Source organism: Equus caballus, chromosome 23, assembly GCF_041296265.1.
Source record: "Equus caballus isolate H_3958 breed thoroughbred chromosome 23, TB-T2T, whole genome shotgun sequence".
Classification (NCBI taxonomy): domain Eukaryota; kingdom Metazoa; phylum Chordata; class Mammalia; order Perissodactyla; family Equidae; genus Equus; species Equus caballus.
The window spans coordinates 49,560,022-49,577,892 of record NC_091706.1 but is presented as its reverse complement, the minus strand read 5'-3'; the positions used below and the strand labels follow the sequence as shown (position 1 = coordinate 49,577,892).

Genomic DNA, 17,871 nt, shown 5'->3' with positions numbered 1-17,871 from the left:
ATTTGGCCGCTTTCTATGTTCACTCTTATTAAATTTTGATATTCTAAGTACCATGATATATTTTACTTTCACTACCTTATTTCTGGACGGGTTATTCTTTTGTATCATCCCACATGCACCTTGGTGGCATGCCCAGATTGGTCACCTAGAAAGTACTTGTTCTCCAGACACAATGCTTTGTAAGTAGATGAAGCTCAAGAGAGTTGAGTGTCATGGTCTGAAACTTAAGATACTTCTGTTCATCAGAAATACTATGTAAGGAAGCCTACAGAAGTAATTACAAGTACTGAAGAATTAAGAAGCCCTAAAATGAATATGGACTGGTCAAAACATTAACTCATCATTTATTATTTGGTTTTCTAACTTTTCTTCAATAACTAGAATCCTAAAGTTACAAGTGTGTTGCTTTTAAATATGAGTAGAATGGTATGTTTTGCCAGCTCTCCGCTGCCCCCGCAGTATTAGGGTCTAACAATGGATTTTCTGGTATTGATTTGTTTGTGTGGAAAGTCTTAGATGAGATCATAGGTTTGTATTTAAAGAATCCCTATTTTTTTCAGGGGGAAGAATACAATTACATGAAATTGCGATTGTTGTAGAAAATCAGGGACAGATGGTTGCTATAGGTATAACATTAGTTTTTCAGAATCATGAGTAAAACAAGTGAAATTACCTCTTAAATTGCAGCTAGCTATTGCTACTTGAAAACCTTAAGTATTTTTTTCTTCCTTTTCTTTTTATCCCCACATGTGAAAATTCTTAAGTGTGGATGAGGGCTAACAAAACTTTTTTGTTCAATGTTACCCACTTTTCTTTGAAGAGATGCTGCAGCACCCATTATTTTTTGCCCCTGGTTTCTGTCCCACTCCCCAGATGTCATAAATTTCATTTCTATTAGAGACCAAACCAATAATTTGCCATGCCACCTTCTCCTTGTGGTTAGATACACCTCCTGGAGAGTTCACGAATGACTTAGAGGGACTATCGTGATTTTTATATATCTTCTGAGTGGTCAAACTGGGTAATCCTTGGAGATGCCCTAGAACCAGTGGGGCTGGGGGAGTGGCTGGGCATAAAGCAGGTAGCTCTGGGGTTGTCAGGGATCCCCTAGTATTCATATTCCTATAATTGATAGTCAGGGTTGGTTTTGTCCTGGGTTGGACTGTTTCTCAACCTTTTTTCTGCTATCAGGGCTTAAGGAGCCTTGTGAGAAATTTTGTCCTAATCCTCACCCTCACCTCCCCCACCCCCCATTAAATCCTAAGGAGTAAGAGTTTCTCGGGTAGGGTTGAGCTTTGGAAGCCCATAAACTATTGTAATATCTAAAAATTTTTTACCCTACTGCGAATGCTTGATTTAGAACCAGAACTTGGATGTACAGTTTATTGCAGCTTTATTGAGAAAGGATTGACATAGTGTAGTTCCTCTTTATTCGCGGTTTAGCGTTTGGCGGTTTCACTTACCCGCAGTCAACCATGATCTGAAAATATTAAATGGAAAATTCCAGAAATCAACAATTCATAAGTTTTAAATTGCACACTATTCTGAGTAGCGTGCTGGAATCTCACTGCTTCCCGCTCGGGATGTGAATCATCCCTTTGTCCAGCATATCCACGCTGTACACACTATCCGCCTGTTACTCACTTAGTAGCCATGTTGGTTATCAGGTCGACTGTCACAGCATTGCAGAGTTGTGTTCAAATAACCCTTGTTTTGCTTCATAATGGCGCCAAAGCGCAAGAGTTGTGATGATGGTAATTTGGCTATGCCAAACAGAAGCCGTAAAGTGCTTCCTTTAAGTGAAAAGGTGAAAGTTCTCAACTTAAGGAAAGAAAAAAAATTGTATGCTGAGCTTGCTAAGGTCTATGGTCACTTTTATTATAGTATCGTAATAATTGTCCGTTTTTATTATTTATTGTTGTTAATCTCTTAGTGTGCCTAATTTATAAATTAAACTTTTATCATAGGCATGTGTATGTGTAGGATAAAACAGGATATGTAGGGTCCAGTACTGTCTGCTTTAGGCATCCGCTAGGGGTCTTGGACCATATTTCTCGTGGATAAGGGGGACGACCGTATAACATGTGAGTTTAAGGTGTACAGTGGGATGATTTGATACATATACATATAGAGAGAGAGGTGAATACCACAATAAGGTTAGTTAACACCTCCATCACCTCATATAATTACCTTTTCTTTTGAGGAGGATGTACTAATTATTCAACTTGGCCATTTGTATTCTAGCTAATAGTGAGTGCATTTTCTGAGATTCAGTGGTGAGTACAGCTATGGTACTTGGGTAATTACCTTGCAGAGGTTGCACCAAATTTGTCTTTTCCACCTTCGTTTTACAATGAAGATGAGCACTTGGTGAGGTGCCTAGGTAGGCTTTGTTGGGACACCCACCTGTCCTCCCTTCCCCCATGGAAATAGCATTACAGATTTTTCTTCTTTTCGGGGGCCTGCCCAGTGGCGCAGAGGTTAAGTGCACACGTTCTGCTTCCGTGGCCCGGTTTGGATCCTGGGTGCAGACATGGCACTGCTTGTCAAGCCATGCTGTGGTAGGCGTCCCACATAGAAAGTAGAGGAAGATGGGCACGGATGTTAGCTCAGGGCCAATCTTCCTCAAAAAAAAATATTTTTTTTAAATTTTGAAAAAAGTAACACGTTCCAATTGCAAATAAAATTCAGAAACTACTTAGCTCATACGAGTTTCTATCTCCAAAAATTGAACTGTTCTATGATATTTATGTACTTTCAGCTTTAAATGTGATTATGGAATGCTTTCACAGATTTAAAATATGTAACAGTGAAACTGAATTATGTATCAATAGCATGGTTAAGAATGCTTGTTCTGTTGATGATTTGTTTTTAAGCTGTGTTTATTATGCCTTTTTTCTCCCTATGTTTTGTGAGGGACATTAAGCTGATTCATGTTGATACTGGTCATTCCTTTTCAGTATGAAATGCTACATTCTATCAAAATGATCAGAGTAAAAAAAAAAAATAGGAAAAAACTCTGTTTGGTGGTTTTTCTGTTCCTGAAGTCTCAAAAGTAACTATACTTCTCCATTAAAGTCCTTTCTAACATTTATACAGAAAACATACTGACCCTGAATAATAAAAGCTTCAGGTGTGCTCCTTGATGTCTCCTCTCTGAAAAAAAAAAAAAACTTTTTGTAACAAACTATGAAATAATATTAAAGGCAGTTAGCTAAATAAGTCTCAATTCTAACTGCTAAGATTTTTGCATGAAAATCGCATCTTCCTTACTATTGAAGTGTAAGATTATAGCCAGCTGTTGCAGTGATAACCTGTAATGCATTTCTCTGCATTGCTTTTGGTGTGAACTGAAAGCTATTATTATAAAGTTAAGTCTTACAACCCACTTTAGCTGATATAGTTTCCGGGAATTTATCATTTGTAAAATCAGAACAAATTTCCTCAGGAATCTATGTTTGTACCCAAAACATACACTTTGACCCAGTAATACTTTTCCTCTTCCCATACAAATGAAAGATGAGTTAAACAGTAATTTTAAAAAGGTTTATTTAATTGTTAATCTGTGAGTGTAGGTACAACCAATAGATTCTTCAAAGATTTTGGCTGTAACAGTAAGATGGATTGATATATTTTGCCTTAATACATATTAAATTAGCAGATTTCACATACTGGGCGATTAGAAATTCTATTTATTCTCAGGTGGGAATACTAACTTGAAAAATTTGCATGCATTTTGTTTAAAATAATGGCAGAATAATGGTCCCCCCATCCATGCCCAACTCTTAAGAACTTGTGAATGTTAACTTATACAATAAAAGAGACTTTGCAGACATGGTTAAAGTTAAATACCTTGAGATGGGGAGAGCATCCTGGATTATCCAGGTGGACTCAATCTTTTTGGGGTTTTTTGAGATTCTTTTATTTTTATCTTTTTTTAATTGTGGTAAGATTGGTTTATAACATTATATAAATTTCAGGTGTACATCATTATATATTTCGATTTCTGTGTAGGTTACATCATGTTGGCCACCCAAAGATTAATTATATGGTGGACCCAGTCTAATCACATGGATCATTCAAGGAACTTTTCCCAGCTGTGGCCAGAGAGAGACATGACTGTGGAATAATAGTCAGAGAGATACAACATTGCTTGCTTTGAAGATGGAGCAAGGGGTCTCTCTGAGCCAAGGAATAGGAGCAGTCTATCGAAGCTCCCCCAGGGCCTCCTGAGAGGAATGCACCCCTGTCAGCACTTGGTTTTAGCCCCCTGAGAGCTGTGTTGGACTTCTGACCATCAGAACTCTGAGATAATAAATTTTTGTTGTTTTAAGTCACTGACATAGTGGGAATTTTCATGGCCACCATAGAAAATTAATACTCTTTGCTCTGTGTTTGTAATTTGTTGAATAAAATGATTACTGAAATCTAAAAACTATGAAGGAACAAAAGCTATTTGATAATATGTAAAATACTTAATAATTTATAAGACTTCCTTGTCTATGCATTAGTACAATTCATTTTGCTCTGAAATAACAGAATGAATTCAGTTTGGCTTTGCACCTTTTTTTTTTTCCTTCTAGTGCTGTCATTGTACCATCTGGCCCTGGTGGTCTGGTGGTTGAGATTGGGTGCTCTCATTGCTGCACCCGGCTTCGTTTCCTGGTCAGGGAACCACACCTCCCGTCTGTTGGTTGTCATACTGTGGCAGCTGCGTGTTGCTGTGATGCTGACAGCTATGCCACCAGTATTTCAAATACCAACAAGGTCACCCATGGTGGATAGCTTTCAGTGGAGTTTCCAGACTACACAGTATTGGCATGAAAACCCTATAAAGAGCAGAGAGCATTGTCTGATAGAGCGCTGGAAGGTGAGAGGATGGCACAAAAAGACCAGGCAGGGTCCTGCTCTGCTGTACACTGGATCACTAAGAATCAGAATTGACTGGACGGCACTAACGACAAACCATTGTTCCAGGAACATATAGGAGACATTCAATAAATGCTGAAAAAAATGAGTAAAGTGACATGGTCAAAATTTGGCATTAGTCATTGTTAACAATAGAGTTTTGAGAAAAGAACTTGAAGAAAACTAGAAACATAACTGCTTGTGTCAGGTTTGAAGAAGTGTCTCCAAGCTTTTGACAAACATCTCACATTTCTGTCTGTCCTGTTTGGCAGTTGTCAAGGAACTGCTCAAAGGCTTGTTGGACTCAAACCCCAGGGTGTAACTGAGTTCATTTCTGTCTGGATAAGCTGGACACTAGTAGTAGCCAAAAAGCAATGGTGATGGGGAGTCTTAATCTTTCATATAATGTTTTCCTGTTTAATTAGTTGCAAAGTGACCAGCTTCCAGACATTATATCAAGAGATTTAAAATCACTGTAAACATATATAATAAAACAAGTAAACCTTTTTTAAGCTGCTTCTCTACTTTCAGTAGCTAGTTAGTTGAGACATTCAATCAGAAGTATTTATTGAATCTGTGTGTACTAGGCACTGGGAATATAGGTGCAAAGAGCTCTGTCATCGTAGTGCTCATCAACCCTTAAGGAAGATGGAAATTGCATAATTATAAGAGCTAAGAAGAAGTATAGGGTGCTGTAGGAGTGGATAAGAACCTACTCTAGTCCAGGTATAGAAACCATCTCTGAAGGTTCAGGAAGGAGAAAGGGAAAGGGCGTAAAAGCAATGGTGGAATGGCTGGAGCACAGAGAAAATACAGGATCATGGAGGGTCAAAAGATAAAGCTTGTTTGGTTGACAGAGGTCGCATCTTGTAGAGTCCTCTTAAAGGATTTTGGAAAGATCACCTGTAATTTGGAGAATGGATTGGATGGGACAAAAAGGGAATGCAGGAGAATCTGAGGCCAGAGGCTATTTCAACTGTCAAAACATGGTAGCCTGTTCTAGGGGGGTAGCCATGGGTTGGAGAGTAGCTGGATCCAGAGATGATTTGGGAGATAGACTAGAAGCTATTTGGAGATTGCATATGGCTTGTCAGAGGGGCGGGAAGAGCTTGTTGGAGAAAGAAAATAATCCTGCATTAACAAGACACCTTCTTATCCACATAGAAGAGAGAGAAAGAACTCAATTTATTATCGAGCGGGCATTAACAGATTTACATGCATGTAAGATAACACAAAAGTGACTTCAAAGTTGGGACAAAATCTCACAGTTTATACATCACAGCAGAACAAAGTACATTAATGGCTCATCTCCTTGAGAGACAAAAGGCCGCCCTGTGTGACAGTCTTCTCTACATCTCCTGAGAGACACTTGAGCTAATCTTAGAGGTTTGTTTTTACATATTGAGGTGGTTTGGCTTGTGACCTTGGAGGTATCTACACTGTGAAAACTGGAGAGTGGGCTTTTAATTTATCTCTGTCCCAAAGGACTGCGATTCACTCTATCTCTAAGGAAATAGTCTTAAGGGAGAGAGAGGATAAAATGGTCTTTCTGGCCTTTATAAATGAAGAAAATTATTTTCCGCATCCTCACTGCCCATGTACTGAAGTGGGCAATACTGGAGGGGGAGCAAACTTGGAGGAGTGATCAATATTTGTGGAGATGCCAAGTTTGAAGTTCCTCTTAGATGTTCCTCTGGAGACGACAGGTATGGACAGTTGAATGTATTTTTGGGGTAGAAGAGCAGTCTAGGCTCAAAGGAGGGATTTGATGGCCATCGATGGTCAGTTGGTGACTGAAGCCTGGGAGTAGATTGGGTTGCCTAGGGAGATGGGAGGTGAGGTGAAGGAGGAGGAAGGAAGTCATGTTTTTTGTTGTATAATCTTGGAGTTAATATAAGTAGATTACTCCAAATGGTTAGTACTGAAGATAGAACCATCGCATCTTCATTTTTTGATTAGTTTTCCTAGGTAATGTAGCTGAAGATTTAGGTCGCACGCTCTTGTAAGCTAGACTGCTGCTTTGTGTACATTGTACATTCTCTTCAGCCTCCTAGGGCTCCTCTTGACTCCTTTTCCTGTGCCCCACGTATGTTCTCTACCCCCTCCTTTTGGGTCAGTGCGTCCTCTCATGCTGTCTTGGTCTCTGTTTTTGAACTTTTGCTTATTTGGAAATATTTTCAGTTGTTTCCACATGTAACTTTTAGATGTTTATTCCCCTTCATAGACTTAGGTATCCTATTACTGGTTTATTTATTTGGTCTAGAATGTGCCAGGATTTGAGGCCACAGCACAGATGCTTTGCCCTCCCATGAGGATGGGCGAGATGCAGAGAATGGCTTTGTGTGGATGGAAGTGGAGGTGAGGGGAGAAGTATCTTCTTGGGAAGAAATACATGACTGTGGGGCCCAAGTGTTTCTTGAGTCAATCTTAGTGAAGCAGTTGCTGCACGGGATAAAAGGGTTGGCTTTTTGTATCCATAATTGAAGGCAAATTGGAAAAAGAAATGTAGGGAAAAGATACCTTCTCATTCATATTTGCAAAAATATTTTGATGTAGACTAACGTAGAGACTATCTTTGCGCCTTATTTTATGGGTCAGCTCAGTTCGCAAGTTTGTTGAGTTGGGGGCAACTTTCCTGAATCATCTGTTGCTGAATCCTGCACTAGTTGGAAAAGGGGCGATTCCTGATTTAGAGACACTTTTGCCACCGGGGGTTTGGCAAATAGAAAAACAGGCAGAGATGACATATGAGGAATTTAAAAATGTGGACTAAGAGAACAGTTTAGTGGATACCAGGGGAAAGGTGGGGTGGGGGGTGGGCACAAAGGGTGAAGTGGTGCACCTACAACATGAATGACTAACATTAATGTACAACTGAAATTTCACAAGATTGTAACCTATCATTAACTCAATTAAGAAAAAAAAAGAAAAACAGGCAGAGATGGCATTCAGGGACATCTTTTCATTTTATGAAGCGTAGTGACTGTGGACTGAAATTTAAGCACAAACAAGAGTGGGCAGTGATGTCTTGGACAAAGATTTTACCAACCGGCAGTGTGAAATATTTGGTAGACTAACTGTTTAAATGGGTTTATCTTAGATAGGTTTTCTGTTGTGAGTGTCGGTTAATAATTTATCCTTCCCGAGAGGCAGAAGAAGCAATCACACACTGTACGCCGGCACTTCGGGGCCTGTCGCTTTGCTGGAGCTCATCTTGGCTGGAGCAGTACGCCTTGTTGGTTGTGACAAAAGGACCAAGTGTCTGCACTTTGACAAATGGAGGCTTGAGAGAACTAAATAAGGCAGGGACGTTTGGAGTGATTCACTTCAAGTGATATCTAAAGTAATGGATCACTGTAACCATCTGCTCCGCATCAAGAAGAACATAACTATATATATATATTTCTAAAAGTTTATTTTGAGGAAGGGTGGAGTTCTGACTGGAGGAGAAGGTGGTGCTGGGAAAACAGATGATTTTTTAAGGAATATTTATGAAGCTTCAGAGAAGGGGCAAACCGGGCTTGCTGATGGATACCTGGGGTATGTTTTTATTGTCTAGCAAAGAATATTGGATGCAGCTGTACATGCAAGACTTACCCTTTGGCCGTGCGAATGTTAATGTCAAAAACCTGAGCCCATTACCCCTTTTCATACAATTCGTTTTGATGCAGTGGTGAGCACAACTCCATCGCAGATTTAAGCCCTCTTTCTGTGTGTTTTATGTCCCTGTTTAGTCACTGAATCATATTGTAGTGTTGGCATGATAAGTTTTGTAATTTGTTTTCCTGTGTGAAGAGTGCTTTTCTTCTACCAAATGCTCACTTCTGCGTACTTTTTTTCGTTAGGCATTATGTCGTTACAAAGATTTACAGTTATTTAATAATGATTTATTGTAGTAATTTATTCTGCCAGCTGTGGCACATTTTCAGTGGAATTTGTAAATCAAATTTATACCGAAATTTACCAGGACGTACATTTCAGGATTTAATAAAACATACTCTAAAATCTTTTTGAAGTGGGTAGTTTTGGGCTAACACGTTTGGGATTAAGCTTTATCTTAACAAGCTTCCTTAATGTTCCAACTCTGCTGTAGCTGTCCCACAACCACTGAAAGAGGAGTCGGTGAGATCTGTGAAAATAAAATACACGACTTCAGGTCATCGACTTTGCTTCCAGACCATTATTAGTGTCATGTTATATTTGACCTGGGATGTTCAAATGATAGTAACGGACGTGGAAACATCCCAACATTAGGCTCTATGCATTTCCGTACATTTAATCACTGTTCAAGTGTGCATACGGATTCATAACAGAGTGTGGACCTGGGAGCTTATGCTCATTCTGAAGGCTTAAGTGTCACATTTTCTCTCCCTTTTTCGAAGCTCACCGGCCACTAACCATGTGGAATACATTTAGCGCTGGTGGGGCTGCCAGCTCACACTCCTCTTGCGATTTCTTTGTTATGGTACAAATGCAGCAAGTTACTATATTTTCTTTTCTTTCTCTTTTTAAAAAAGGCTGTTGAGATTTTGTTTGTTTACTTGACGGTATGTATTTGTTTAGGAAAGGATAGAATTTGGAAAAGAAGGAAAGTGCACAGATTCCTTTATAACTTGTAAAGTTTTTTTTTTTAATCTGGCAATTTGAGAGGCTGTCTTTGAAATGCATGATTGCCAAGTTGCTTGTAAAAAAGACTTGTTCTCTAAGACTGCATGAGAGTTTGAGTTCTAAGATGAAACTACTAATTCACCGCTTCAGTCAGCTGGTTATTTTGTCTCCAGCAGCATGAAGCATCTCATTTGACTTACTACGGCCCCCTCAAACACATTGACTTCATTGATCCGTTGTTTTAATATTGTGGAGACACAGTCTTAATGTGCCTTGAAGCTGAAGTTTCAGGTGATACTTAATTGTATTGAAAGCAGTAGACTTGGCACTCTCTAAGATGGGAATGCAAGCGCTTGAAAGTATTGCAGCCTCTAATTTTTCATAGTAGTTTTTATTTGCTTGTCTAGTTCAGGCACTAAACAGAATGGAACAAGGCAAAAAGAGCCAAAACAACTTGCCATCTGAAATGGAATTCCTCCTCATTTAAGCTAAGGTTTTTTTAGCTAAATTTTTTTTGCCATATAATGTGACAAGGTGGACAGTTTATCTGATCTCTTATTTCTTAAAAGATAGAATTTTTTTAAAACATTCTTAGAAATATCACACAGTTAATTTTGTCTGCAGAGAGGAATTCAAGTCACAGGACATTAAAGATGGATCTTTTAAAGATCTCAGTAGAATGAAAATAATTAAAAAATAAATTCATTAAAAACATATACAGGGCCTGGCCCAGTGGCGTAGTGGTTAGGTTTGTGCGCTCCACTTCAGCAACCTGGGATTCGCTGATTTGGATTCTGGGCACGGACTTAAGCACCGCTTATCAAGCCATGCTGTGGCAGGCATCCCACGTATACAGTGGAGGAAGATGGGCATGGATGTTAGCTCAGGGCCAGTCTTCCTTAGCAAAAAGAAGAGGATTGGCAGTGGATAAGTCAGGGCTAATCTTCCTCCAAAAAAAAAATACACATATATATATTTAAAAAATATATATGTATACACACATGTAGTATCGTGCTTGGGAGTTCATCTTGATTGAGTTAATATTTCTAGAAAATTTGTTAACAACTTTTTATATGATTTACTTGTACGCTTTGTAGACAAAAGACTCCATAGTATTCAATATTTATTTTTATTTTGAGAAAATAAATCTGCAGTGCAAGAAAAACTGGGAGATAGGGAGACTTCTTGAAGGGGAACAGAGGTGGACTTTTCTTGAAGATTTCATTGCCGATCTCCTAGAGGTGGTGCCACGTTTTCCTTGAAGGCATTTAGACTTGTGTACTGAAGAGATCATGGAGAAAGATTGAGCTCTTTATTTTACATCTTTCACCTGGTAGGTACTCCAGTGGTCACAGTATACTACTTATCTTTACCAAGTTTAAATGCAAAAGAAAAGAATATTTTGTAAGTAAGTTCACAGTTCTGGATTTAGTTTTGACCTTATGAGTGTTTGAAGTTTTTTCTTTGGGGCTTACCTGAAAACCTTTTTAAATGAAACCAAATTGGAACCTAAAAAAGGCATACTTCAGGGATGACAAATATGTTCCACCTTGGGCTGAATTTTGACTGACTGGTGGTGAATGCTTTGAGAGGGTGAGGTGGGTGGGGAGAAAAAAAAGTTCTGTGCTCAATTAGCAATGCCTGCCTTAGCGGCTGAGGGAACTCTCAATGGAATCATGACCTGAATTTTTCTCCTTAGCGTAGAAACTCATGGAAGTTATGCATGCAAACTCATGCAATCCTTCACTTATTCATCATGTGTTCATACATCCAACCAATTTTCTTAAACACTCCTGAATGCAAGGCAGTGGGCCAAACTTGGTAAGAATACAGAGGTGGACCAGGCATGAATTTGCTTTCAAGCCTTGATTGGGGGGGGGAGGCAATTGTTCATTAACAAAAATGTGAAAGCTGATGGGCAGCAGTTTTGGAGAGACCGTTTTATGGTCCAGTTTAGAGAGATTGAGTTCTAAGCAAGAAGGGAATTCAGGTGCAGAAATCTAGCAGAATCTAGAACTTGTTTGGGAGAGAACTTGTATTTGCTGATTGGGTATGCCAGGCATTCTGGAAGGATGCCCATCCCATCTGACATGGATAGATGATGCCTTGCCAAACGGATAGCCCATGTATATATTTCTATAGTGCAAGGCAAATAGAGTAGGTGCTCTAAGGGAAATGGTATAATCAGCCTAGTGAGGAGTGGTGAAGCCATGTGCTGTTCTATTGGATGACATGCCAGGCAGGAATACATGGTAGAGAATTGAGGATAGAGCATAATTTCAGTATTTAGACATTTATTAACTTCAGAGAATACTTTTTAGGTAGAAATATTTTAACTCTATAATACTTTCATCAATACCATGTATGTGTAAAATATCAATTTATATCTAATGCATACAATTCAGTGTTAATTTTAGGATATCCTTCCTCCACCATTTTTCCTAACCGGAAATCTTTACATTATCTTTGACTCCTTCTTTTCCCTGAAAGCTAAAATTCGTGTAAGCATCAGTTCCTGTAGATCCTTTAAAAAACAAAACCAAACCACTCTAAATCGTTTGTTTTTCACTATCACCTGCTTTGGGTCCTCGTGTCGTGTGATGGGCTGTGCATTTTCTGTTAGTGTCTACTGTGGTGTCAAGTATTTAGATGCTTGTGGTATAGACAGATACAAAACTGACAGACTTCTTTCCTCTCGGAGCTTACATCTAGGGGAAAGTTTGAACACAATACAAATCCCCTAAGTGAATGCTTCTCCCTCAGCTCTCTCTCTTTTCTGATACATCTTTTTTTTTTTTAAAGATTTTATTTTTCTCCCCAAAGCTCCCCGGTACATAGTTGTATATTCTTCGTTGTGGGTCCTTCTAGTTGTGGCATGTGGGATGCTGCCTCAGCATGGCTTGATGAGTGGTACCATGTCCGCGCCCAGGATTCGAACCAAGGAAACACTGGGCCGCCTGCATCGGAGGGCGTGAACTTAACCACTTGGCCACGGGGCGGCCTCTCTGATACATCTTGCACACTGTTCCCAGACAAAACACAGCTGCCGTTATTTAACTTTTCTGTTCAGAAACTGAAAGTCTAAATTTCGAGGTCTCTACAGTTTGCTGTGTATTCTCTTTCTAATCTCATCTCCTACTAACATCCTTAGTCTACCTAAGGAACGATACTTTCGTACGCTTATTTTTATTCATGCCCCTCCACCCATTTGGAATGTTGGCTTTGTCTTTTGATATTCTCCTTACCCCAAGAAGCTCAGTCATATCCCTTTTTTGACCAAATTACTTAAGCTCCTGGAAGCATTGTAGCTAATGATGCAAATACTGACTTGTGGCACTTCTGTTTAGTAAGAGAAGGCAGTTACTTTTGTCTTTTATTTTTTATCTATTTATTTTTTTGAGGAAGATTAGCCCTGAGCTAACATCTGCCGCCAATCCTCGTCTTTTTGCTGAGGAAGACTGGCCCTGAGTGAACATCCGTGCCCATCTTCCTCTATTTTATGTGTGGGGCACCTACCACAGCATGGCTTGCCAAGCGGTGCCATGTCCGTACCCGGGATCCGAACTGGCAAACCCTGGGCTGCCAAAGCGGAACGTGTGCACTTAACTGCTGTGCCACCGGGCTGGCCCCTGTGTCTTTTATTTAACTCTTGTGCTTACGTATAATCTCTTCAACTACACTGTATGTCAGGTGAAAGTAAAGGACCTTGTCTTAAATATAACACCTTACAAATATGAGCACAGTTGAGACCCAGGAAAAACAGTGCTTTTGAGCATCCTGAAGAGATGCCACAGAACCTCCAAGCTTACATATTGAACTTCTAAGACAGTCATTCCCCCCGCATTTTGCTTGGAACCTGAAAACTCTAAAACTCTAAATTTTTTTGTTTCGATAATTGCTGTTACATAAATATTGTTCTAAGAAGTGAGAAAAGAGTACAGAAGTATATATGGAGAAAAGAGATTTCCCATCCCTCCTCAGAGATAATTTCTATTTACCAGATTCTTAAAGATATTTCCAGAAATAGCTTAGTCCAAATACAGGTGTATTTATTACCTTCCTCCCTAGTTGTTTTCTTTCCTTTTTTGGACATAAATGGTAGTACACTGTGTTTGTTGTTTTGTATCTTGCCTCTTCCTCATGATTTATTTGAACATGTTCCTTATCAATACTTACAGCTTTATTTCATTCTTCTTAATAATTGCTTAATATTCCTTTGGAAAGGCTCATAGTACAATAAAACAGCAAATTCTAAAAGTGGGAAAAAGGCAGATATTAGAGATGCAATTACAGCTAACTACAAAAGGGTAAAATGGTAGATTTTTAAATGTAAAAATAGAGCATTCCCAAAGATTTGTTTTCCCTGTAGGAGCAATCAGAGCCGCCCCATACCCCCCACAAGCCCTTACAAGTCCTAAGTGTATTACTACATGTTAATTTGATGTTCAAAATGAAACATTTTAGTATCAACAAAGATATGTCCTGTTTTAAAAACATAGGGGGAATATGCAACACCTAGGAAGATTCTTGTCTAAAATGGTAGAAACCAGGGGAGGCAAAGCAGAATATTGGGATGAGCACATATTTTGAAACCAGACCAACTTGGTCTTGGATCCCCACTTTGACACTTAATACAAGACCTTGGCCAAGTGACTTAACTTTCTGAGCTTCAGTTTCCTTATTGGTAAAATGAGAATAATAATACCTATCTCATGTGACTTGTGAAGAACAAATGAAAAAATATTTTATGGTTTCCACAGTCCCTGGCACACAAAAGGTACTCAATAAATAAAAAGTAACATCCTCCAGAGTCTGGATGCTGAGATCTTACTGCAGTTGTAACTTTTGTAAAACTTATCACAATGCCTTGTACATAGTAGGTACTCCAGACTTTCCACTGATTTGTAAATGTTAAGTGTTTGGCTTGGTTTTCTTCTTACACTTCATCAAAATCTTCACATCTCTAGAAAGAGGTAAAAAGACACATACATGATCACGTGTACCGTGTGAAGATGCCCATCTTAGCCAAATGTCAGAATCTCAACCAGTGATGTGGTTGGAAATGTTTAACAACTGGTTTATGGGGTGGGGAGCTCTAATTTGTAGTATTTGCTGATTGCTGTGGTGTAAATATTCTCATCATGGCTGATTTCAAGTTACCAGTGTGAAGTCAGCTGGCTTGTAAAATTCCTGAAAGTTGGTTCTCATGAGTCAATGGAACGGCCCTTTTACACTACTGGATTTTCAACCTTCTGGACTGCTGCTTTGAACTCTGATGTAAAAGCAGCTTGGGAAACTTAAGCCTCAAAAGACAGTCCAGGCTCTGCCACTGGCTCATTTTTTGACTTTGCCTTAGTTTCTCTGTTTGTATAGTAAAGCAATAGGAGTAAATCAACTTTCTAAAGTTTTTTGGTACAGCCTTACAATTCTGCATAGGTGTCTCAGGGTATGGATGCCAAGGGGTCCATGTTTCCTGCTTCTTACTGTGTATATTCAGTATGAATTTTTTTAAAAAGATTTTATTTTTCCTTTTTTTCCCCAAAGCCCGCAGTACATAGTTGTGTATTTTTAGTTGTGGGTCCTTCTGGTTGTGCTCTGTGGGACGCTGCCTCAGCATGGCTTAATGAGCGGTGCCATGTCTGCACCCAGGATTTGAACTGGCGAAACCCTGGGCCGCCGAAGTAGAGCACACGAACTTAACTACTTGGCCATGGGGCCGGCCCCTGAATTCTTTCTAAAGTCTTCACTGGGCCAGCCCCAGTGGCCTAGTGGTTAAGTTTGGGCGCTCCACTTTGACAATCCATGTTTGGTTCTGGGTGTGGATCTGCACTACTCATCTCTCAGTGGTGTGGTGGTGGCTTATATACAAAAAGAGGAAGATTGGCAGGGGATGTTAGCTCAGGGCAAATCTTCCTCACCAAAAAAAAAAAAAAGAGAGAGAGAGACTCCTCTCCAAAAAAAAAAAAGTCTTTGCTGGTTAGAAACAAATACACTTGAGAACCACTATTACTGAAATAGCTGTCACAAAGCCCATGTCTGCAGAGGTGCTGAGCCAGTGACAGGTAATAGTTTACTCACTGTTTATATATATTACTAACAATATAGGGTTTAGGAAAATGCAAAGGGCACATGATACTTTTCATTGTTATTTTTGTCAAAGGTAGACATAATAGAAAACATTTTTGGTACTTGACATTTTATTTAAATCTGACTTTGATTTATGTGTGAAGGAATTCTCCATATATGTAAGCCAGGTTAATGAGGGGTGCCTTACAGCCAAGGGTCACAAACTCAAGTGGCTACAGTGGCCCAGCAAGTAATGGAATTGAGGGAAAAGGTGGGCTGTAAACAAGGGGGAGTGGTGGAGACCGTGCCCAGCTGAGAGAGCATGCTGAGAAGAGGGGCTTCTGCTCCATTGCAGAAGAAACACAGTTTCTGTGGCCATGTCTTTAGTTCCCTGACACTCCACCCTTTTCCTCTTCCTGTCCCATCCCCAGCAGCTAGAAATCCATAGTTTAATTTAAAATTCCTTCATCTTTTTTTTTTTACACACTGGCCAATAATTAAACACACTTACACTCAGGTACAGAGCCAAGCAAAGCAATGTGGCCTGTGGCCTTCTAGTTTGAAACCTCTCTTGACACACATATACGTAGGCAGCAATTAATATTTACTGAGCGCTCATGTGCTAGGCACTCAGCGAAACCTTTTGCATTAATCAAAATATTTAAGCTTCACAACAATTGGGTGAAACTAGTATTATTTCTTTTTTATAGATAAGGAATTTTGGCACTTGGACTAAGTAACTTGCTGAGGCCATGTAAAAGGCTCCGCAGGTATTCAAACCCCAGTAATCTGACTGCAGAACTTTGATGCTTAACCGCTGGGCAAAGCTGAGTCCCTGGATCTCTGTGTCCTACATATGCCATAAGCACACACACAAAACATGAATAGCCGGATACAAAGGGTAGGTAGAGACTGTTGTCTGGTCTGAGCACATTTGTGCGCGATGATACAGTTTGCGTGTATGCGTACTTGATGTGATAAAGCCCTGGAAGACCATCTGCTTTCACACCTTATAAGATTTTTCTGATAAAGCTCAGTGAGGCCACTGTAACACGTTCACAGGGAGTTTATATTTCTCTTAGTCACAAACGAGACATCCTGAGCTGTGGGGCCACCATGGTCTCTGTCCAGGGGCAAAAGTTCCTTCTCTTCTCGTTGCCATATTTAAGCCCCACCCATGGAAATGCTCCAAGTCCTGAGTGATGATCACTTCCTCTGGGCAAGGGTATGAAGAATAAAAGTAAATCCAGCAGGAGGAGTAAATCCCCAAAGACAGAGATAAGTACTTGAGGTCAGAGACTGCATCTTTTATAGTTTGTCTACATACCAAGCTCATTAATATGAATAATTGTCTTAGCTGGAGTGGTGGTTGTAGCAAAAGGAATACCAGAAACTAGTCTTGTCGTACATTTTTACATCAACTCTTTCATTATTCCTAGGACTCGGGGAGACCTCTTTGAGAAGTGATGTGAAATCAGCTTTCTCCTATGTTTCTCCTTTATTTCCCCCTCTTTTTCCTACCCACCTAATATATTTTTCAACCTTAAAATCTCCAGCCTATCGAGGTAAAACTTAAGAGACTGCAGAAAGAAAAACAAAAACGGTGTGCAAAAATGTATATATTTATCCATTTAGGTTTCCCCCCCCGGAGATCTTGGAACACCATTAGACGCTGTGAACCTCTTCATGGTTTATTCACTTGGTGTGCAATGGGAGAGAAAAAAGAGCCAGTTTCTCTGGCAGTATTCTTCTCAACACTCTGTACCCATCATGTGAGTGGAAAGAACCCAAAACTTTCTTTTTCAGAACCCTATCTCAGCCCCTGGCTCCTGGAGGAAACCAGTGTGGTTCAGATGTGGGATGGGGAGAGTGGTTTGCGTTGGCATTGGCCTTGCGGGTGCTTTGGGGCTGGAGCTCACTCAGCTGTGGGTTACAGATGCTTGCTCTCCAGTATTAATGTGGCCAACATGTGAAACCATGGCACCCACAATACTACACAAAGGTCCACGCCTCTGATAGTTTGGGAAATAACTCCCAGCTGAAGAAATTTCTTTTTGAAGGGCTGGAATAAATTCTTGAACAGAAGGTCCTTTTTCAGAGGGCTGGACCAGGAAAGAGATGCCTGAGGATGTTGGACTGGGTATCAGGTTCTCTATCATAGGGTGTCTACTGTCTTGGGAGTTTTACCTGAAAATAGAAGTAAAAAATGCTACTCTAAACCTGAGATTCATAAATGCCAGGTTCCACACTGTGCATGTAGAAGAAAGCTTGTACACTCAAGCCATCGTG

The 17,871-nt window shown here is 39.8% G+C and overlaps 1 protein-coding gene across 11 annotated transcripts in view; it reads left to right on the top strand.

Annotated features, from left to right (window-relative positions):
* BNC2 (basonuclin zinc finger protein 2) overlaps nucleotides 1-17,871 on the top strand; it is a 416,579-nt gene that overhangs the window by 98,736 nt on the left and 299,972 nt on the right. The window lies entirely within an intron of this gene.